Source organism: Triticum aestivum, chromosome 4B, assembly GCF_018294505.1.
Source record: "Triticum aestivum cultivar Chinese Spring chromosome 4B, IWGSC CS RefSeq v2.1, whole genome shotgun sequence".
Taxonomy (NCBI): Eukaryota; Viridiplantae; Streptophyta; class Magnoliopsida; order Poales; family Poaceae; genus Triticum; species Triticum aestivum.
The window spans coordinates 329,153,094-329,178,146 of NC_057804.1; positions in this window are offsets into that span (position 1 = coordinate 329,153,094).

Here is a 25,053-nt window from a genome sequence, read left to right on the forward strand (position 1 = left end):
CGTGTTTTGAGTGTGCAGGTTACACAAGCTGAGCAAAATCAGAGGCATAATTTGTTCCATACAAAGGGAGTTGTGAAGGAACGTTCTATTCGCGTCATCATAGATGGAGGGAGCTGCAACAACTTGGCTAGCATGGAGATGGTGGAGAAGCTATCTATCACCACAAGACCACATCCACATCCTTACTACATCCAATGGTTCAACAACAGCGGCAAGGTTAAGGTAACACGTACTGTTCGTGTGCATTTTAGTATCTCTACATATGCTGATTATGTTGATTGTGATGTGGTACCTATGCAAGCATGTTCCTTATTACTTGGTCGACCATGGCAATTTGATAAAAATTCTGTACACCATGGTAGAAACAATCAGTATACTCTTGTTCATAAGGACAAAAATATTACTTTGCTTCCTATGACTCCTGATTCCATTTTGAAAGATGATATTAATAGAGCTAATAAAGCAAAACAGGATAAAAATAAGAGTGAAAATCAGATTGTGGCAAAAGAATTTGAGCAACAAATGAAGCCTAATAGTAAACCATCTAGTGTTGCTTCTGAAATTAAATTGAAAATTGCATGTTTATTTGCCACTAAATCTGATATTGATGAGCTAGATTTCAGCAAATCTGTTTGCTATGCTTTTGTGTGCAAAGGGGCATTATTTTCATTCGAGGACGTGCCTTCCTCTTTGCCTCCTGCTGTCACTAACATTTTGCAAGAGTTCGCTGACGTCTTTCCACAAGACGTGCCACCGGGATTACCTCCCATTCGAGGGATTGAGCATCAGATTGACTTAATTCCCGGTGCATCATTACCCAACCGTGCACCATACCGTACCAATCCAGAGGAGATGACGGAGATTATGCGTCAAGTACAGGAGCTGCTCGACAAAGGTTATATACGCGAATCCCTTAGTCCTTGTATTGTTCCTATTATTCTAGTGCCGAAAAAGGATGATACATCACGTATGTGTGTTGATTGTAGAGGCATTAATAATATTACTATTCGTTATCGTCATCCTATTCCTAGGCTAGATGATATGCTTGATGAATTGAGTGGCTCTACAATATTCTCCAAAGTTGATTTGCGTAGTGGATACCATCAAATTCGTATGAAATTGGGAGATGAATGGAAAACAACATTTAAAACTAAGTTTGGATTATATGAGTGGTTAGTCATGCCTTTTGGGTTAACTAATGCACCTAGTACTTTCATGAGATTAATGAACGAAGTTTTACGTGCTTTCATTGGACGATTTGTGGTAGTATACTTTGATGACATATTGATTTATAGCAGATCTGTGGAAGAACATTTGGAACATTTATGTGCTGTTTTTATTGCTCTATGTGATGCACATTTGTTTGGTAACCTTGGGAAGTGCACCTTTTGCACCAACCGAGTACCTTTTCTTGGCTATGTTGTTACTCCACAGGGAATTGAAGTTGATAAAGACAAGATTGAAGCTATTGAGAGTTGGCCGCAACCCAAAACGGTCACACAAGTGAGGAGTTTTCTTGGCCTCGCTGGTTTCTATAGGTGTTTTGTGAGAGATTTCAGCACCATTGCTGCACCTCTCAACGAGCTTACAAAGAAGGATGTGCCTTTTGTTTGGGGTACCGCACAGGAAGAAGCCTTTCACGGTATTGAAAGATAAGTTGACACATGCTCCTTTACTCCAACTTCTTGATTTTAATAAGACTTTTGAGCTTGAATGTGATGCTAGTGGAATTGGATTAGGAGGTGTGTTATTACAAGATGGCAAACCTGTTGCATACTTTTCTGAAAAATTGACTGGGCCTAGTCTGAATTATTCTACTTATGATAAAGAATTATATGCTCTTGTCCAGACTTTAGAAACATGGCAACATTATTTATGGCCCAAAGAATTTGTTATACATTCTGATCATGAATCTTTGAAACATAGTAAAAGTAAAGCTAAACTGAATCGTAGACATGCTAAATGGGTTGAATTCATTGAGACTTTCCCTTATGTCATTAAACACAAGAAGGGTAAAGAAAATGTTATTGCTGATGCATTGTCTCGTCGCTATACTATGCTTGCACAACTTGACTTCAAAATATTTGGTTTGGAGACCATCAAAGATCAATATGTACATGATGCTGATTTTAAAGATGTATTGCAAAATTGTAAAGAAGGAAGAACGTGGAACAAGTTCATCATTAATGATGGATTTGTGTTCCGTGCTAACAAGCTATGCATTCCAGCTAGCTCCGTTCGTCTTTTGTTGTTGCAGGAGGATACTTTGGCGTGAAGAAGACGGAGGATGTACTTGCTACACATTTCTTTTGGCCAAAGATGAGACGGGATGTTGAGCGTTTTATTGCTCGCTGCACTACATGTCAAAAAGCTAAGTCACGACTCAATCCTCATGGTTTATATATGCCTTTGCCTGTACCTAGTGTTCCTTGGGAGGATATATCTATGGACTTTGTTTTAGGTTTACCTAGAACAAAGAAGTGGAGGGGTAGCATATTTGTTGTCATGGATAGATTCTCGAAAATGCCACACTTTATACCATGTCATAAAAGCGATGATGCTGTTAATGTTGCTTATTTGTTCTTTCGTGAAATTATTCGCTTGCATGGTGTGCCAAATACTATTGTTTCAGATCATGATACTAAATTTCTTAGCCACTTTTGGAGATGTTTATGGGCTAAGTTGGGGACTAAACTCCTTTTTAGTACTACCTGTCACCCCCAAACTGATGGACAAACTGAAGTAGTCAATAGAACATTGTCTACTATGCTTAGGGTTGTTTTGAAGAATAATAAGAAAATGTGGGAGGAATGCTTGCCTCATATTGAATTTGCTTATAATCGTTCATTGCATTCTACTACTAAGATGTGCCCTTTTGAAGTTGTGTATGGTTTCCTACCTCGTGCACCTATTGATTTGTTGCCTCTTCCATCTTCGGAGAAGGTTAATTTTGATGCTAAAGAACGTGCTGAATTGATTTTACAAATGCATGAGTTAACTAAGGAAAACATTGAGCGTATGAATGCTAAATATAAACTTGCTGGGGATAAGGGTAGAAAACATGTTGTGTTTGCACCTGGAGATCTTGTTTGGTTACATTTGCGTAAGGATAGATTTCCTGATTTGCGCAAATCAAAGCTAATGCCACGTGTTGATGGTCCCTTTAAGGTGTTGGAGAAAATAAATGATAATGCATATAAACTTGAGCTGCCTGCAGATTTTGGGGTTAGTCCCACTTTTAACATTGCAGATTTGAAGCTTTATTTGGGTGAGGAAGATGAACTTCCGTCGAGGACGACTTCATTTCAAGAAGGGGAGGATGATGAGGACATCAATACCATTGTTACACCCACAGCCCCTGCTGCTATACATACTGGACCAATTACTAGAGCTCGCGCACGCCAACTAAATTACCAGGTACTTTTGTTTCTTGGTAATGATTCTAATGTTCATGAGAATATGATGCTGCCTAAATTGGATACATTTGTTTTGCTTACAAATGAAGGGCCTAGCTTGGAGAAGGATGAACATTGGAGCAAGAACAAGCTTGGAGATGATGGCATGCGCAAGGGGAACAAGAACGGAGTTACAAGTGATGATTTCAGGGCTTTGAAGCCACCATAACGGGTGCATGAAGCCTTGGACGAAATATACAAGATGCCACTTCATAAATTTCGTCCAGAGGCTATTCTAGGTGCTGTGTCACCTTATTATTGGGCCAGGCCCATGTAATTTCGAAATACATAAGTATATGCTATTTTTAGAGTCCGTATGTGTGGGGAAACAAGAGATAGGTTTGATTTCGGACCCCTCCACCAAGGGCCACGAAATTCCCCCCCTCTTCCTCCATATATACAGCCCTTAGGGCACCGTTTAGACTTTGGGTTTTGTTTAGATTAAAGTTCGCCATAGCTGCAACTTCGCGTACTTCGTTTGTGTTCAATGACCAGACAAAGGCGTCACAGAACCCCACCTTGATCAATAAAGCTTTCATCTTATATTCGCAATATCCAGATTGCAATCTCAGTTTCTTGCTTGTTCTTCGTTTGCTCGCAGGAAACAGACCCTTGCGGTCAGGTTGATCGTGCTCCGGCGTGGTCAATAACATCTCGGAGTTGGTTTAGCGATTGCTAAGGTGCGACGTCCTCGTACGTTTGTAGTCGGATCGTCAAAGTCGATTTCCACCAAAGCGATATCCATCATCTCATCGAAAGACGGGACACCTTTGCCTCTATCATTATGAGCAAGAACCATAGCATCATACTAGATTAAGATTGTCATATTGGATCATCTTGGATCATAGCACCGAAATACCATACATATAGCATACTTGGGATAGAGATTGTTGAATTTTTTCCTAGTAGGTTGTGCACAAGTCCCGTATCCGCCTATTGTGCAACCGTGCTAGCGTCTCTCTAGTATTGTGCAACAAGAGCATTTTCGTGGATTCCACATTTTGGCTCACTTTTGGTTTGCACAATCCCACTTATCTATTTGCGTGTGTGTTTCCGTGTACCCCTACTTGCTTGGTCTACTTGTTGCATTTGCCAATTTGTGAATCTTTTCCAACATTATTGACGCTCACTTACAATTGCATCAAATTTTGTGCCACCATCCTCACCAAGCTCCACCATAAGCTTTTATTTGTGTAGGTGTGAGAACCGACAAGGATTGGTACCAGTAGTACTATTTCATTGCCCGCATTTGAGTGAACTTGATTCATCATCAACATCGGTCAAAGGTACATTGGTATAAGTTCTTCTCCTTCTACCACTCACATTTTTGCTTGGAATGATGGATAGGCCGAGTACTTCTACCAACCCACTTTTCCTCGAGCGAGACGACGACATGTCATCATACGTCACCAAGAGCCACCTCTTTGGTGCACAAAGAGCGTTACACCAAGAATAACAAGCAATGAGCGAACGCATCAACAACCTCACCACCGACTTGCGACTCTCCGAGCAACATACAAGAGACTGCTTTGACAACAAGTTCGACGCTCACAAGCAAGAGAACGATGCAAGAATGGACGAGATCCGCACCTTGATGAGGAACCGGCATCATTCCACTTCTTCATTGATGCGGAGCATCCCTCGCTCATCCCCATGGACGCATCTACATCTTCCTCAACACCACTTTGACCCATGACTCGGGCTCGAGCTAAAGCTATTGAAGAAAAGGTGAACTCACTCCTCTTCGAACTCCCTCGTCCTAATCATGAGACATGGCTACTACCTCAAACGGAAACACTATGTGTGCTAAGGTACTTGGAGGAAAGCCATGGTGCATCTACATCCATCGGACAAGGAGGCAAAGCTATCAACGGCGAAGGTCGAGAAGAAGGTCCTTCGGAGAAAGCTCCAGCCACCGGACGACCGGTCGGGACCGGACGTTCGGCGCCTGAAGCCTCAGCCGCCAAGTCCCAGCCAGCACAGGCCCCAGCGAGCGGACGTCCGGCCCGGACCGGACGACCGGCCACCTCCAGCGAGCGGACAACCGGCGTCATCGGACGTCCGGCACCCTCCCAGCAGAACGGAAGTCAGCGGAAGACCGAAGATACCGGACGTCCGGCGCCTCCTTCACCGAATGGAAATCAGCAGAAATCCGAGGACACCGGACGACCGGCCAGCGGACGTCCGACGACTCCGGACATCCGGTCCTTCCTGAGCCACCGGATGACCGGCCCCTAGCGGACGTCCGGTGCCTGACTGTGCACAGTTGCGGGCCGAAGCCCATGTACCCCTTCATTTCGCCCCTTTTTGCACTAAGACTATAAAAAGACCTCTTCCACCTCCTAGTTAGGGTTAGCATTGGTTTAGCTCATATTTTGGTGTGAGAGCCCTTGCTCATCCACTTAGCTACTTCTCCTCGGAGCTCAGGACCTCTACGGAGAAGATCCCCCAAGCGGATTCAAGATCCCCTTCTAGGGTGGACCCCATCAAGACCTCCTCTCGGAGAAGAACGGCTACTTGTGTATCTTTCCTTTGTTGATTTTGAATCTTGTGCTACCTTATGTGTTCGGTGATCTAGCTCTTGTGTGATTGATACTTGTCGGTTTAGTGTTCCTCTTGTGTGTTTTTCCTCGTGTTCTTCTGCTTGTTCATCATGTTCTCCGCGTAGGTTCCCCCTCCAAACGTGAAAGATCTCCGCATAGGGTTCCGCCCTACATCATCTTGGTATCATGAGCCACGTTGATCACGTTTTTGGAGCCCCTACCCCGTGTTTTCTAGCTTGATTTTGTTGTTTTCTTCCTAATTTCGAAAATCTCCAGAAAAATAGCCCCAAATGTTTTTTGTAATTTGTTGGTGTGTTGAGATTTTGTTGGATTTGGTCCATGGATTTGAGTTGCTACGTGTGGATCTAGCTTTCCCCACCCTCCCCACCCTTTTCCATCCATCACTCCACTCAATTTTGACCTCACCATCATCTTGTTCCTCCTCAAAATCGCCCCAAAGCCAACCTGCGTTGACCCCGACCACCGGACTTCCGGAAAAACCGGACGATCGGAACCCCTGTGCCGAATCAAATTAACGGACGACCGGACCCTGCCGGACGTCCGACGGCCGGACGACCGGAAAAACCGGACGACCGGGCAACCCTGACGAAACTGAAATTCTTCAGTTCAATCTCCACCACCACCCCACCTTCCACCACATCTTCCAAAACCACATACACCACCATCCTCCCCAATACATCCTATGGCGATTGTGCCACACTTTGGTCCTTGAAATTTTGAGTTGTGGTTCCCATATCCTTTTGTGTTTCGGCTATCTAGGTACGGTTGGACATCATCATCGCCACGGCTCATCTTCGCAAGGGTCACATCATCGCCAAGGACGGTAACATCGCCGACATCTTTGTCATACATGCAATTGCATTGATAACCATCATAGCCCATCTTTTGCGTTACTTACCCATCGAGACTAGCCTTTGAGTATTGCCGGCAACGTGACTTGTGCACATTAGTGATCATAATCCATAGCATACATACCATACCACCGTGGTGCATATCTTGGGATCCAATTGTGTGTCACAAAGTTGTCATAGCATACACAATTGTCATCTTGGTTCGTGAAGTTTTGCATGAGAAAAGAGCTCAAAAGTGAAAGAGCCACCGAAGCTTTTAAGCAAAGAGGAAAGATAAGCAAAGAGCTTATGAGCAAGAACAATAACATCATACTACACTAAGATTGTCATATTGGATCATCTTGGATCATAGCACCGAAATACCATACATATAGCATACGTGGGATAGAGATAGTTGCATTTTTGCCGAGTAGGTTGTGCACAAGTCCCGTATCCGCCTATTGTGCAATCGTGCTAGCGTCTCTCTAGTATTGTGCAACAAGAGCATTTTCGTGGATTCCACATTTTGGCTCACTTTTGGCTTGCACAATCCCACTTATCTATTTGCTGTGTGTTTCCGTGTGCCATCATTTGCTTGGTCTACTTGTTGCATTTGCAAATTTGTGAACCTTTTCCAACATTATTGATGCTTACTTACAATTGCCTCAAATTTTGTACCACCATCCTCACCAAGCTCCACCATAAGCTTTTATTTGTGTAGGTGTGAGAACCGACAAGGATTGGTACCAATAGTGCTATTTCATTGTCCGCATTTGAGTGAACTTGATTCATTATCAACATCGGTCAAAGGTACATTGGTATAAGTTCTTCTGCTTCTACCACTCACATTTTGCTTGGAATGATGGATAGGCCAAGTACTTCTACCAACCCACTCTTCCTCGAGCAAGACGACGACATGTCATCATACGTCACCAAGAGCCACCTCTTTGGTGCACAACGAGCATTGCACCAAGAACAACAAGCAATGAGCGACCGCATCGACAACCTCGCCACTGACTTGCGACTCTCCGAGCAACGTACAAGAGACTACTTCGACAACAAGTTCGACGTTCACAAGCAAGAGAACGATGCAAGAATCGACGAGATCCGCGCCTTGATGAGGACCCGGCATCACTCTACTTCTTCATCATCAAGACGGAGCCGCTCGAGTCGACACTCAGACGACACCTTCTACGACTCAAGTACACCGTCATCGAACACTCTTTGACGAGCCGCGCGTCAAGACCGTCATGCATCTCGCAACCCGCTACATGACAAGCATTCACAAGAGCAAGTCGATGAGCAAGTCCCTCGTCCTCAATCAAACCAAGCCGCATTTGCGCAAGCTCAAGAACGACAACATCTCCGTCGCCAAGAAGAAGAAGAACGAGCCCGTCTACACCAAGAGCAACAAGACGCCGAGGCTCAACGTCTTGAACAACAACAACGAGAAGCGCAAGCTCTTGAGGCGCAACGTGCCCTCCAAGAATCAAGTCGAGCCATCGCCAACCGCAATCGTGAACGGTGCAATAAAGAGGAAGCTCTTCGAGAAGAAATCCAAGAGAGGAACTATCAACCTCCCGTGCAACGTCAAGTTCCTCAAGCTTCTCCACAAGCCCGTCAAGCTCCACCTCAACCTCAAGTTCAACAAGAACAAGTTGATCATGGTCTTCCTCCACGGCAAGAGCAATATGAAGACGATGGCAATCCACGTCAAGGGTGTCATCACCACCATTGCCAACAACACAATGAAGAGCAACAATATGGAAAGCTTAAATTCACAATGCCCAAGTTCAACGGAAGCAATGATCCCGAAGAGTATCTCTCATGGGCATTGAAGGTTGACAAAATCTTCCGGTTGCACAACTACGATGAAGAGAAGAAGATCGCTATGGCATCACTTGAGTTCCAAGACTATGTGCTCATATGGTGGGAACAAATCCTTGAGCGGCGACAAGAAAGAGGTGAACCTCCAATCACCACTTGGGCTCAAATGAAAGAAGTCATGCGAGCACGTTTCGTGCCTACCTACTACAATCGCGACCTCTTCAAGAAACTCCAACTACTCAAGCAAGGAACAAAGAGTGTTGAATAATACTACAAGGAAATGGAGATAGCCATGATTCGAGCCAATGTCAAGGAAGATGATGAGAAAACAATGGCACGTTTCTTGAATGGACTCAATCATCCCATCAAGAAGATTGCCGACTTCCACCCCTACTCCACTCTCGTTGAGCTCGTGCATCAAACTACAAAGGCGGAACGTCAAGTGCAAGATGACTTCAAGTACGCAAAGTACTCATCCAAGACCTACGGCTTCTCCAACAACCAAGCTTCAACAACTCCTACAACATCTACATCAACCAAACCTTCTCCAAGCAACGACAACAAGTCAAGTTACAAGAAAACTTCGGCAAGTTCAAGTCGTCTTCCTCTTACTACAAGCAACATCAAGCCGCGTGCTTCGTCATCTACCCCGACCGATGGGACCGTCAAGACAAGCTCCTTCAAGTGTTTCACTTGCGGTGGCCGAGGCCACAAGTCTTTTGAGTGCACAAACAAGCGTACCATGATCCTCAACGACGATGGCACCTATGACTCAATGAGTGAAGGAGAAATGGAAGCTCTTGAGCAAGTGGCCATGCACCGACAAGTGAACAACGAAGATAAAGATGATCAAGTCTTTTGTGACGAAGATACAAGCCCCTCTCTTGTTGTCTCCAAGGTCTTGACTCTTCAATATCAACAAGAAGAAAACCAAATATGCCACATCTTCCACACAAAGGCCGGCATCAATGGAAGGTCCGTCAAAGTCATCATCGATGGAGGTAGTTGCCACAACTTGGCAAGTGAAGAACTATGCTCCAAGCTTCAATTGGTCAAGAGGAAGCACCTGCACCCATACAAGGTTCAATGGCTAAGTGACTCCGGCACTATCCGAATAGAGCATACGGTCCAAGTATCCTTCAAAATTGGTGCATATGAGGACACTTTGGAGTGTGATGTGGTCCCAATGACCGTTTGCCACCTCCTTCTTGGTCGACCATGGCAATTCGACCGTGGTGTCATCCACAACGGGCGTACCAATCATTATAGCTTCAAGATGAAAGGGAAGGAGTATGTGCTATGACCTATGTCTCCTAGTCAAGTGATAGCCGACAAACACGCCACCCATCATGGAGAGAAAAGTGAGAAAGTGATCCACCAAAAAGTGAGTGAGAGCCACAAGCCAAACTTGAGCGACTCTTCACCTAGAGATAAAAACCTCACACTCTTTGCCACAAAAAGTGAGATGAGAGAAGTGTGTGAGAACCCATCGAATGTGATGCACTTTGTCCTTGTATGTAAGGATGGAGAACCAAAAACTAACACCATTCACGAGCTACCTTTGGTGTTTCAATCTCTTTTGCAGGAATTTCAAGATGTTTTCCCCGACGAGCTACCTCCGGGTCTACCTCCTCTTCGAGGCATTGAGCATCGAATCGACCTCATCCCCGGAGCGCCTCTACCAAACAAAGCTCCATACCGAGTCAATCCCGAAGAAACCAAGGAGATTCAACGGCAAGTACAACAACTCATCGACAACGGTCATGTACGTGAAAGCCTAAGCCCTTGTGCCGTTCCCGTTATACTTGTGCCTAAGCCCGATGGAAGTTTCCGCTTGTGTTCCGATTGTAGACCTATAAATGCTATTACCGTTCTCTATAGGCATCCTATTCCTCGCCTTGATGATATGCTTGATGAACTTAGTGGAGCCAACTTTTTCTCAAAAATTGATCTTAAAAGTGGCTATTATCAAATCCACATACAAGAGGGTGATGAATGGAAAACTGCTTTCAAAACCAAATTTGGTTTATATCAGTGGTTAGTCATGCCTTTGGGTTTATCGGAAGCTCCCGGTACTTTTGTGCGTCTCATGCATTATGTCCTTCGGCCTTATATTGGAGTCTTTGTTGTGGTTTACTTTGACGATATTCTTGTGTTTAGCAAAACCATGAAAGAACATCTTGATCATGTAAGGGCTGTTTTGCAAACCCTTCGAAAGGAAAATCTTTATGCAAACACGAAAAAATGCACATTTGGTGTTGACAAAGTGGTTTTCTTGGGTTTAGTTGTATCCTCAAAGGGTGTCCATGTTGATGAATCTAAAATTGAAGCAATTAAAACTTGGCCCCAACCCACCAATTTGCAACAAGTGCGTAGCTTTCTTGGTCTTGCAGGTTTTTATCGTTGCTTTGTGAAAAACTTTAGCACAATTGCCGCTCCTATGCATGCTTTGAGTAAGAAGAATACTCCTTTTGTTTGGGGATCTTTGCAATCCACCGCTTTTGATGAGCTCAAGTCTTTGCTTACTCATGCTCCGATTCTTGCTTTGCCCAATTTTGACAAAACTTTTGAGGTTCATTGTGATGCAAGTGGTACCGGAATTGGCGGAGTTTTGATGCAAGAAAAACGAGCAATTGCATATTTTAGTGAAAAACTATCCGGTGCTCAACTTAACTATCCCATCTATGACAAGGAATTATATGCTCTAGTGCGTGTGCTACATGTTTGGGAACATTACCTTAGACCTCATGAGTTTGTCATCCATGCTAGCCAAGTTGTTGCAGCTCCCTCCGTCTATTATGACGCGCACAGAACGTTCCTTCACAACTCCCTTGGTATGGAATAAATTGTGCCTCTGATTTTGCTCAGCTTGTGTGACCTGCACACTCAAAACACGTTGAGCAACTAAACATTCATACCTGTCAGCGTCTTCAGGAGCCATGTATTGCGTCTCATGATCAGAATCATCTCCACCATGTTCTTCACGTGTAATAAGAGCCAAAGTCTCCTCATCATAGTCACTAGCGGACTCATATCCACCATCCGCGGTAGCAACCATCACACGCGGAGATTTGCATTCTCTCGCATAATGACCTCCTCCCTTACAACGACGACAAATAATATCACTTGTGTGCCCTGTTGATGCCATGGAAGAAGAACTCCGTGCAGGCCCAGCAGGTGCGCTCTTGGCAGATAATGGTGGTTGTGCATGTTTTCTTGTATCACGACTGGAGGAGGCACCTAATTGAGGTGCTGGTGCAGTTGAAGTAGAAGATGCACGCGGTGTCCATGATGAAGGTCGGCCTGCAGAAAAGTTAGTTCGCGCCAATGCTTGTCGATCCTGCACTTCACGTTCAGCTTTACAAGCAAGATGGAATAAACGAGTGATATTAGTATACTCCTTATAGTCTAGAATGGTCTGAATCTCTCTATTTAATCCACCCAGAAAACGTGCAAGCATAGCTTCATTCTCCTCAACAATACCACATCTAATCATGCCAGTTTGTAATTCCTGATAATATTCCTCTACAGAATTTTTCCCTTGTCTTAAACGCTGCAATTTTTGAAGAAATTCACGTTGATAATATGGTGGAACCCAACGCGTACGCATAGCAGTTTTCAAAGCAGCCCAAGTAGTTGGAATAGGATATAATCTACAATGTTCAGACCACCATACACATGCAAAACTAGTGAAAGCACAAACAGCAACAGCAACTCGTCTCTCCTCAGGATATTGTAAACATGTAAATCGTTGTTCAGTTTCTAACTCCCAAGTAAGATATATATCAGGAACATATCCACCCTCAAATGGTGGAATATTCAATTTCAGTTTAGGAATATGGACATCATCTCGTACCTGAGGTGGTGGTGCAGGCCTACCATTACGAATATATACCTGAGGTCGACCTGCTGGTGGTGGTGCAGGTGGCTGCACGTAGTGCTGATTTTGATCGACCTCATCCTCATAATCGCCCGCATACTCATCATCCTCCTGGGTACCAGCAGCAGCAGTAGCAGGAGCCAAAGAAGCACCAACAGCAGTAGCAGCGGCACCAAAATTTTGTCCTGGCTCAATAGGAACACGCTGTGCTCGTCCATACTGATTCGGAAGGGGGCGTAGTTGTTGTTGTTGCAGAGGTGCGACAGGTGCAGCCGGTGGTGGAAGACGCGCAAGCAGTTCATTAAATCTGTTATCGAGCTTTGTTTCGAACGTCTTCTCAAGGCCAGTGATCTTCTCCATGGCCTCTTCAAAATTGTTCAGCACATCTTGTACCTATTCAGTCATCATTTGCTGAAACTTATCATGAAGCTCCTTGTTTGATAAGTTCTCCCAGTCAATCTCGTCGGCTTGTGATCCTGGCATGGTTAGCAGCAATAGAAACACACAAGAATATGATCCTACAGACTACGAACAAGTGGTGGTGGTGGATGTCACAAATCCGTCAAGCAAAACTCAAATTCTTACCAGTTCTTACCCAGCAACAGGCGGTGATCGGCAACCGTTGTAGTCAAAACTCTCAAAGCTTGGATAGAGTGATTACCAGGGAGAATCAAACGCACGACGTAGATGTATGTGGAGCTGGGAAGGCTTATAATATGGTAGCAAAAAGGGGTAAGCAATAATCAATTCAGAGATGCAAAGTTGAATAAACGCTCAACGACGGTACTGTGCTGGTCCTAGGCTAGACCGTGCTAGAGACGCGAGCCTAGAACACCAAAAAAATCACGGCGCGGCACGTAAACAAGGGAAAAGCACACTCTGGAATTTTTTTTTTCGCTCTTTTTTTTTGCGCTCTTTTTCTTTTTTTGCGCTGCTTTTTTTTGCGAAAAATCACTATAATGGCGAGTGTCTCAAAACTCTTCCTAGCTCAAACTGACAGGATGGGCACGAAATTTTTTCGACCAATTTTTTTTGTTTGACTGCCTGGACCCAAAAACTGGAAACGGGTCAAAAAAACTTCCTATAATGGCACCTGTCTCAAAACACTCAGAAACACCTAAAAATAGGATAGCCAGAAAATAAATGCGTTTTCAAAAAAAATTGGGCCTAGACGGAGGGTGGTTTCCCGACTCTTTTTTTTCTTTTTCCCGAAACCTACTCCGGCAAGGAAACACGAATCGGAATCTAGATGGATCTCGAAACAAACCTAATATGACAAGAACTCGGATTGGTGGTGGATATATGGTGGTAGATGGCAGCAGTGGTGGTATATGACAGCTGTGGTAGTATATGGATACGGATTCGAAGCGGTGGCGGATAAGCGGTGGTGGTAGATGGCAGGGGTGATGATGATGGTGCGGCGGCGGCGTGACAACTTATGACCAGAACTCGAAACTCTAAAAGACTAGACTCTAAGACCAGCAACTAGACACGACGATGCAACCGCAAATTCAACAAAGCAAAACCCTAAAAAGATTATGCAAAGGCTCAGATTGGTTCGGATATGATGAACTAACCCTAATTTTTTTTGTGGCTTTTTCGTGGACTATAGGTATGAAGAACAGACTCGGTCTAAACTACGAAAAACTGTAAAATCTCACCGAGCAACCTGGAAATCTGATACCACTTGATAGAGGCGGGGTGTCCCGATCTTTTGATGAGATGATAATTATCGATTTGGTGGAGACGACTTTGACGATCCGACTACAAACGTGCAACGACGTTGTGCCTTAGCAATCGCTAAACCAACTCCGAGAGGTTATTAACCACGCCGGAGCACGATCAACCTGACCACGAAGGTCTATTCCTGCAAGCAATCGAAGAACAAGCAAGAATATGATAAAAGCAATCTGAATATCGCGAATATGTATGAAGTATTGATAATGGTGAGATCCGAAAAGTGGTCTTGGTCTGGTCGTTGGACACAAACGAAGCACACGAAGTTGCAATGGCTAACTTTTAACTAAACAAATCCCAAAGTCTAAACGATGCCCTAAGGGCTGTATATATGGAGGAAGAGGGGGGAATTTCGTGGCCCTTGATGGAGGGGTCCAAAATCAACCCTATCTCTTGTTTCCCCACACATACGGACTCTAAAAATAACCTATACTTATGTATTTCGAAATTACATGGGCCTGGCCCAATAATAAGGTGACGCAGCACCTAAAATAGCCTCGGGACGAAATTTATGAAGTGGCATCTTGTATATTTCGTCCAAGGCTTCATGCACCCATTATGGTGGCTTCAAAGTCCTGAAATCATCACTTGTAACTCCGTTCTTGTTCCCCTTGCACATGCCATCATCTCCATGCTTGTTCTTGCTCCAATGTTCATCCTTCTCCAAGCTAGGCCCTTCATTTGTAAGCAAAACAAATGTATCCAATTTAGGCAGCATCATATTCTCATGAACATTAGAATCATTACCAAGAAACGAAAGTACCTGGTAATTTAGTTGGCGTGCACGAGCTCTAGTAATTGGTCCAGTATGTATAGCAGCAGGGGCTGTGGGTGTAACAATTGTATTGATGTCCTCATCAATACCGATCATGAAACGCTTAAGTACTTAAAAGGTCAAACTAAGTTGAACAAGCGTCATGCCAAATGGAGTGAATTTATTGAATCTTTTCCCTATGTTATCAAGTACATTAAGGGTAAAGAAAATGTAGTTGCCGATGCCCTTTCACGCATATGCACGCTTGTCACTAAACTTGAGTTGAATGTTATTGGCTTTGAGCACATAAAAGATTTGTATGCTAATGATCCATCTTTTGCTATTCCTTATGCTAAGTGTTTGACGCATACTTCTTGGGAACAATATTATATCAAGGATGCTTATCTTATGAAAGCTAACAAAGTATGCATTCCCGAGTCGTCTCTTCGTTTGTTCCTTTTGCAAGAGGCTCGTGGAGGCGGACTCATGGGACATTTTGGAAGAGATAAGAAATTCGCCACGCTCTCCAAGAACTACTTTTGGCCCAAGATGTTTCGAGACGTCTCACGCTTCACCAACCGATGCTCTACATGTCGCAAAGCTAAGTCTAAAGCTCAATCTCATGGTATTTACATGCCCCTTCCTATTCCTTATTAACTTGGGAAGACATTAGCATGGATTTTGTACTTGGTTTGCCTAGAACTCAAAATGGAAAGGATTATGTGTTTGTTGTTGTGGATAGATTTTCTAAGATGGCACATTTCATTCCTTGCAACAAGATAGACGATGCTTCACACATTGCAAATCTCTTTTGTAGGGAAATCTTGAGACTCCATGGAGTACCAAAGACAATCGTCTCCGATCGTGACGTCAATTTCTTGAGTTACTTTTGAAAGACCCTATGCGCTAAGCTCGGAATCAAGCTCTTGTTCTCATCCGCATACCATCCTCAAACCGACGGCCAAACGGAGGTGACGAACCGCACACTCTCCACTCTACTTCGCGTCTTGATCAAGAAGAACATCAAGGAGTGGGAGGCATGTCTACCCATCACCGAGTACGCCTACAATCGTGCAGGACACTCGACTACCGGCAAGTCCCCCTTCGAGGTCGTCTACAGCTTCAACCCGTTGTCACCATTGGACATTCTACCACTTCCTCTACAAGAACGCACCAACATGGATGCGAGTGCACGGGCCAGCTACATCAAGAAGATGCATGCGGATACAAGACACACAATCGAGCGCCAAGTACAACGACTAGCAACCAATCTCAACGTCAACAAGCAACCCATGGTCTTCAACATTGGTGATCTCGTGTGGCTACACCTTCGCAAGGACCACTTCCCCAACGAACGCAAGTCCAAGCTTCTCCCTCGAGCCGATGGACCTTTCAAGGTGCTAGCACGCTACAACGACAACGCCTACAAGATCGACCTACCACGAGACAAGTACAATGTGAGCGACATCTTCAACGTCAAGGACCTCGCACCATACCATGGTGATGAAGATTTTGATCCGAGGTCGGATCGTTCACAAGGGGGGAGATGATGCGGAGCATACCTCGGTCATCCCCATGGACCTTCCATCAACTATCCAAGCTCCAAGTGGACCCATGATAAGAGCAAGAGCTCGTTCTATTCAATTCAAGGTGACATCACTCCTACTCGAGTTCCCCTTTTCTTCCAATGAGACATGGCTTCTACCTAGTCCGAGACGCTATGCATGATCAGGTACAATTTCCAACCCAAGGAAACAGGAGCTAAAGAAGAAACGACAGGCGTCAACTCTCTGGACAGCCCGGAATTCCGGCCCGCCCGGACCTTCCGGCCTCCGGCGACATCGACAAGCTCGGGCGTGCCAACTATCTGGTTAGCCCAGAACCTGCCCAGACCCCGGCCCGGACCTTCCGGCCCCCGGAAGCCAGCCCAGCTCCACCCGCGTCAACTCTCTGCTTAGGCCGGACCCTTCCCGGACCTTCCGTCGCCTGGAACTTCCGGCCCTGCCTACGCGCAGCCACTTGGGCCGAGATCCGTGTACCCTTTCGTCCCGTAAACTATATATACTCCTCCACCTCCTCCTAGTTAGGGTTAGCATTGGTTTTAGCTCATATTTCGTGTGAGAGCACTTGCTCATCCACTTGGTACTTCTCCTCGGAGCTCATGACCTCTTCGGAGAAGATCCCCCAAGCGGATTGAAGACCCCCTGATACGGGGCTAACCCGGTGTAGGCCGATCTTTCACATTTGGAGTGGGATCCCTCGAAGAACACGATGAACGCGGGGAAGAACGGAGAGAAATCACAAGGGGAAACACTCAAGAACAAGTCTAATCACACATCCACTAGGAAATCAAACACACAAGATCCACAAGGTACATGAACAACAAAAGGAAAGATACAAGGTAAAGTTCATCTCCAAGAGGAGGTCTTGATGATATCCTAGATGGATCTTCCCACAAAGGGGTCTTGATGATATCCCATGGGATCTTCTCCTAGATGGAGGTCTTGGCCTCCAATGGAGTGGTAGTCTCTCTGTCTCACAAGAGTAGAGATAGGAGCAAAGCTCACCTAAGAATGAGCTATCATATTTGCTAACCCTAGTACGGAGCTAAGAGATAAGTATATATAGTCCAAGGGGTAAGTTGGGGGATACATGGGGTGAAATCCCTCTCACTGCGCACAGGCAGGCTAGTAGTACCGATCATGTGGCCGGTAGTACCGCTGGGAGCTTTTGCGGGGCGGTAGTACCGGTCAAGTGGGGGCGGTAGTACCGCTGAGAGTCCAGACTCTGGTTCTGGAGGTGCACACCGAAGGGGCAGCGGTTGTTCCGGACGTCGGGGCGGTTGTACCGGTCTATTGGCAGAAACCGGTACATCCGGTGCAGTACCGGCCTTGCACCGCTCGATCACAAAAAGGTGGCCGGTTGTTGGGCGGTAGCCGGCCGGTTGTACCGCCCGGGCGGTAGTTGGGCGGTTGTTCTGGTCCTTCTGAGCTGGGCAGATTCCTCTTCTTCCTTCTCTTCCAGGCTTCACTCGCGGATGGTGTAGTTGTACACTTGTGCTCACACTCCTCCTCCTCGTCCATGATGTTCCGACAATACCTATGTATGCATACGAGAGGAGTGTCAAGAAGTATACCATCCTTTAAGGGGTCAAGTGAACACGCGTGATGTAGGGTGGAACCCTATGTGGAGATCTTTCATGTTTGGAGGGGATCCTACGAGGAGAACACGACAAACAAGCGGAAGAACACACGGGAAAACACACACAAGAGGAACAGTAAACCGACAAGTATCAATCACACAAGGGCTAGATCACCGAACACATAAGGTAGCACAAGATTCAAAATCAACAAAAGGAAAGATACACGAGTAGCCATTCTTCTCCGAGAGGAGGTCTTGATGGGGTCCACCCTAGAAGGGGGTCTTGAATCCGCTTGGGGGATCTTCTCCGTAGAGGTCCTGAGCTCTGAGGAGAAGTAGCCAAGTGGATGAGCAAGGGCTCTCACACCAAAAAATGAGCTAAACCAATGCTAACCCTAGAAAGAGGAAGGGGATGAAGTATATATAGTCTAGGGGGCGAAGAGGTACATGGGCTTCGGCCCTTTACTGTGCGCAAGCAGGCAGAGTCGGATGTCCGGGCGTCGGGCCGGACGTCCGGGGCTTCAGGAGGGGCCGGATGTCCGGGCTAGAGCCCGAATGTCCGGGCTGGCGGTGAAACCTTCTGTAGTCTCTGGTGCGGGGCGCCGGATTTCCGGGCAAAGGGCCGGATTTCCGGGGCTTCGGGGAAGGCCGGATGTCCGGGCTGGGGGGCCAGATGTCCGGGCTGGCGGGGCAAGTTTCTGTGCTCTCCGGATAGGCGAGGCCGGATTTCCGGGCTGGGGCCGGATTTCCGGGGCTTCGTGGGAGGACGGATGTCCGGGCCCTGTAGCTTCTTGTCTGAGCTGCGGCTGCAGTGTGGGCGTCTCCAGGGGCCGGATGTCCGGGGTCCTGGCCGGATGTCCGGGGCCTGGAAGGTGAACTTGCCCGTTTCCGTGGTCCTATTCATCCGTGGACTTAGCGGCTCGTACGTCTTCACGTGCATCTTCGTAAGGCTCCTCTTGACACCTAATGATGCATAGCATATCGGATTTAGGTAGTAGCCATGTCTCGAGTGGATCATATGTGATATCACTAGGGAAGGAAGTCACCAAGTTATCGAGATCTCTAGCTCTAGCTCGTGTCATGGGTCCTCTTGGCTCTTGATGAGACGGTTTTAGGTCCATGGGGATGATCGTGGGATGCTCCACATCATCTCCCCCCCCCTTGAGAGATATCCGACCTCGGATCAAAAGCTTCATCTCCATGGTATGGTGCTAGGTCCTTGACGTTGAAGATGTCGCTCACGTTGTACTTGTCTCAAGGTAGGTCGATCTTGTAAGCGTTGTCATTGTAGCGTGCTAGCACCTTGAAAGGTCCATCGGCTCGAGGGAGGAGCTTGGACTTGCGTTCTTTGGGGAAGCGGTCCTTGCGAAGGTGTAGCCACAATAGATCACCAATGTTGAAGACCATGGGCTGCTTGTTGACGTTGAGCTTGGTCGCTAGTCGTTCTACTTGGTGCTCGATGGTGTGTCTTGTATCCTCATGTATCTTCTTGATGTAGCTTGCCCGTGCACTCGCATCCATGTTGGTGCGCTCTTGGAGAGGAAGTGGTAGAATGTCCAATGGGGACAACAGGTTGAAGTCGTAGACGACCTCGAAGGGGGACTTGCCGGTAGTCGAGTGTCTTGCGCGATTGTAGGCATACTCGGCGATGGGCAGACATGCCTCCCACTCCTTGATGTTCTTCTTGATCAATACGCGAAGTAGAGTGGAGAGAGTCCGGTTCGTCACCTCCGTTTGGCCGTCGGTTTGAGGATGGTATGCGGATGAGAACAAAAGCTTGATTCCGAGCTCGGCGCATAGTGTCTTCCAAAAGTAACTCAAGAACTTGACGTCACGATCGGAGACGATTGTCTTTGGTATTCCATGGAGTCGCAAGATTTCCCTACAAAAGGATTTGCAATGTGTGAAGCATCGTCTATCTTGTTGCAAGGAATGAAATGTGCCATCTTAGAAAATCTATCCACAACAACAAACACAGAATCCTTTCCATTGTGAGTTCTAGGCAAACCAAGTACAAAATCCATGCTAATGTCTTCCCAAGGTTGATATGGAATAGGAAGAGGCATGTAAAGACCATGAGACTGTGCTTTAGACTTAGCTTTGCGACATGTAGAGCATCGGTTGGTGAAGCGATTGACGTCGCGGAACATCTTGGGCCAAAAGTAGTTCTTGGAGAGAGTCGCAAATGTCTTGTCGCGACCAAAGTGTCCCATGAGTCCGCATCCATGAGCCTCTTGCAAAAGGAGCAAACGAAAAGAAGACTCGGGAATGCATAGTTTGTTAGCTCTCATAAGATAACCATCCTTGATGTAATATTGTTCCAAAGAGGTATGCGTCAAACACTTAGCATAGGTAGTCGCAAAAGATGGATCATTAGCATACAAGTCTTTTATGTGTTCAAAGTCAATAACATTCAACTCAAGTTTGGTGACAAGCGTGCATATGCGTGAAAGTGCATCGGCAACTACATTTTCCTTACCCTTAATGTACTTGATCACATAGGGCAAAGATTCAATAAATTCACTCCATTTGGCATGGCGCTTGTTCAACTTAGTTTGACCTTTTAAGTACTTAAGCGCTTCATGATCGGTATGGATGACAAACTCATGAGGTCTAAGATAATGTTCCCAAACATGTAGCACACGCACTAACGCATACAATTCTTTGTCATAGATGGGATAGTTAAGTTGAGCACCGGATAGTTTTTCACTAAAATATGCAATGGCTCATTTTTCTTGCATCAGAACTCCGCCAATTCCGGTACCACTTGCATCACAATGAACCTCAAAAGTTTTGTCAAAATTCGGCAAAGCAAGAATCGGAGCATGAGTAAGCAAAGACTTGAGCTCATCAAAAGTGGTGGATTGACAAGATCCCCAAACAAAAGGAGTATTCTTCTTACTCAATGCATGCAAAGGAGCAGCAATAGTGCTAAAATCTTTCACAAAGCGACGATAAAAACCCTTTGAGGTTTGCAAATTGGTGGGTTGGGGCCAAATTTTAATTGCTTCAATTTTAGATTCATCAACATGGACACCCTTTGAGGATACAACAAAACCCAAGAAAACCACTTTGTCAACACCAAATGTGCATTTTTTTCATGTTTGCATAAAGACTTTCCTTTCGAAGGGTTTGCAAAATAGCCCTAACATGATTAAGATGCTCTTTCATGGTTTTGCTAAACACAAGAATATCGTCGAAATAAACCACAACAAAGACTCCAATGTAAGGCCGAAGGACATAATGCATGAGACACACAAAAGTACCGGGAGCTTCCGATAGACCCATAGGCGTGACTAACCACTCATATAAGCCAAATTTGGTTTTGAAAGCAGTTTTCCATTCATCACCCTCTTGTATGCGGATTTGATAGTAGCCACTTCTAAGATCAATTTTTGAGAAAAAGTTGGCTCCACTAAGTTCATCAAGCATATCATCTAAGCGAGGAATGGGATGCCTATAGCGAACGGTAATAGCATTTATAGGTCTACAATCAGAACACAGTCGGAAACTTCCATCGGGCTTAGGCACAAGAATAACGGGAACGGCACAAGGGCTTAGGCTTTCACGTACATGACCGTTGTCGATGAGTTGTTGTACTTGCCGTTGAATCTCCTTGGTTTCTTCGGGATTGACTCGGTATGGAGCTTTGTTTGGTAGAGGCGCTCCGGGGATGAGGTCGATTCGATGCTCAATGCCTCGAAGAGGAGGTAGGCCCGGAGGTAGCTCATCTGGGAAAACATCTTGGAATTCCTGCAAAAGAGATTGAAACACTAAAGGTAGCTCATGAGAGGTGTTAGTTCTTGGCTCTCCATCCTTGCACACAAGGACAAAGTGCATCACACTAGATGGGTTCTCACACACTTCTTTCATCTCACTTTTGGTGGCAAATAGGATGAGGTTTTTCTCTCTAGGCGAAGAGTCGCTCAAGTTTGGCTTGTGGATCTCACTCACTTTTTGGTGGATCACTTTCTCACTTTTCTCTCCATGATGGGTGGCTTGCTTGTCGGCTATCACTTGATTAGGAGACATAGGTCGTAGCACATACTCCTTCCCTTTCATCTTTAAGCTATAGTGATTGGTACGCCCATTGTGGATGACACAACGGTCGAATTGCCATGGTCGACCAAGAAGGAGGTGGAAAACGGTCATTGGGACCACATCACACTCCAAAGTGTCCTCATATGCACCAATTTTGAAGGAGACTTGGACCGTATGCTCGATTCGTATAGTGCTGGAGTCACTTAGCCATTGAACCTTGTAGGCGTGCGGGTGCTTCCTCTTGACCAATTGAAGCTTGGAGCATTGTTCTTCACTTGCCAAGTTGTGGCAACTACCTCCGTCGATGATGACCTTGACGGACCTTCCATTGATGCCGGCCTTTGTGTGGAAGATGTGGCATCGTTGGTCGTCTTCTTGTTGATGTTGAAGGGTCAAGACCTTGGAGACAACAAGAGCGGGACTTGAATCTTCATCACAAAAGACTTGGCCATCTTCATCTTCATTGTTCACTTGTCGGTGCATGGCCACTTGCTTAAGGGATTCCATTTCTCCTTCACTCATGGAGTCGTAGGTGCCGTCGTCGTTGAAGATCATGGTGCTCTTGTTTGTGCACTCAAAGGACTTGTGGCCTCGGCCGCCGCAAGTGAAACACTTGAAGGAGCTTGTCTTGACGGTCTCGTCGGTCGGAGTAGATGACGAAGCACGCGGTTTGAAGTTGCTTGTAGTAGGAGGAAGACGACTTGAACTTGTCGAAGTTTTCTTGTAACTTGATTTGTCGTCGTTTCTCGGAAGAGGTTTGGTTGATGTAGATGTTGGATGAGTCATTGAAGGTTGGTTGTTGGATAAGCCGTAGGTCTTGGACGAGTACTTGGCATACTTGAAGTCATCTTGCACTTGACGTTCCGCCTTTGTAGCTTGATGCATGAGCTCAATGAGGGGGGAGTAGGGTTGGAAGTCGGCAATCTTCTTGATTGGATGATTGAGTCCATTCAAGAAACGTGCCATTGTTTGCTCATCATCTTCCTTGACATTGGCTCGAATCATGGCTATCTCCATTTCCTTGTAGTATACTTCAACACTCTTTGTTCCTTGCTTGAGTAGTTGGAGTTTCTTGAAGAGGTCGCGGTTGTAGTAGGTAGGCACGAAACGTGCTCTCATGACATCTTTCATTTGAGCCCAAGTGGTGATTGGAGGTTCACCTCTTGCTTGTCGCCTTTCAAGGATTTGTTCCCACCATATGAGCACATAGTCTTGGAACTCAAGTGATGCCATAGCAATCTTCTTCTCTTCATCGTAGTTGTGCAACCGGAAGATTTTGTCAACCTTCAATGCCCATGAGAGGTACTCTTCGGGATCATTGCTTCCATTGAATTTGGGCATGGTGAATTTGAGTTTTCCATAGCGTTGCTCTTTGTTGTGTTGTTGGCGATGGTGATGATGACGCCCTTGACGTGGATTGCAATCGTCTTCATGTTGCTCTTGTCGTGGAGGAAGACCATGATCAAGTTGCTCTTGTTGAACTTGAGGTTGAGGTGTAGCTTGACGAGCTTGTGGAGGAGCTTGAGGAACTTGACGTTGCACGCGCGGTTGATAGTTCCTCTCTTGGATTTCTTCTCGAAGGGCTTACTCTTGGTTCCTCCGCTCGCGATTGCGGTTGGCGATGGCTCGACTTGATTCTTGAAGTGCATGTTGCGCCTCAAGAGCTTGTGCTTCTCGCTGTTGTTGTTGAAGACGTTGAACCTCGGCGTCTTGTTGCTCTTGGTGTAGACGGGGCTCGTTCTTCTTCTTCTTGGCGACGAAGACATTGTCGTTCTTGAGCTTGAGCAAACGCGGCTTGGTTTGATTGAGGACGAGGGACTTGCTCATCGACTTGCTCTTGTGAATGCTTGTCATGTAGCGGGTTGCGAGATGCATGACGGTCTTGATGCGCGGCTCGTCGAAGAGTGTTTGATAACGGTGTACTTGAGTCGTAGAAGGTGTCATCGGAGTGTCGACTCGAGCGGCTCCGTCTTGAGGATGAAGTAGTGGAATGATTCCGTTTCCTCATCATGGCGTGGATCTCGTCCATTCGTGCATCATTCTCTTGCTTGTGAGCATCGAACTTGTTACCTAAGTAGTCTCTTGTACGTTGCTCGGAGAGTCGCAAGTCGGTGGCGAGGTTGTCGATGCGGTCGCTTATTGCTTGTTGTTCTTGGTGCAACGCTCGTTGTGCACCAAAGAGGTGGCTCTTGGTGACGTATGATGACATGATTTCGTCTTGCTCGAGGAAGAGTGGGTTTGTAGAAGTACTTGGCCTATCCATCATTCCAAGCAAAAATGTGAGTGGTAGAAGGAGAAGAACTTATACGAATGTACCTTTGACCGATGTTGATGATGAATCAAGTTCACTCAAATGCGAACAGTGAAATAGCACTATTGGTACCAATTCTTGTCGGTTCTCACACCTACACAAGTAAAAGCTTATGGTGGAGCTTGGTTAGGATAGTGGCACAAAATTTAGTGCAATTGTAAGTGAGACTCAATAATGTTGGAAAAGATTCGCAAATTCGCAAATGCAATAAGTAGACCAATAGCAAGATATGGTACACGGAAACACACACGCAAATAGATAAGATGGGGTTATGCAACCAAGGATGAGCCAAAATGTGGAATTCACCAAGATGCTCTTGTTGCACAACACTAGATAGACGCTAGCACGATTGCACAATAGGCGGATACGAACTTGTGCACAACCTACTAAGCAAAAATGCAACGATCTCTATCCCAAGTATGTTATATGTATGGTATTTCGGTGCTATGATCCAAGATGATCGGATATGACAATCTTAATGTAGTATGATGCTATGGTTCTTGCTTATAAGCG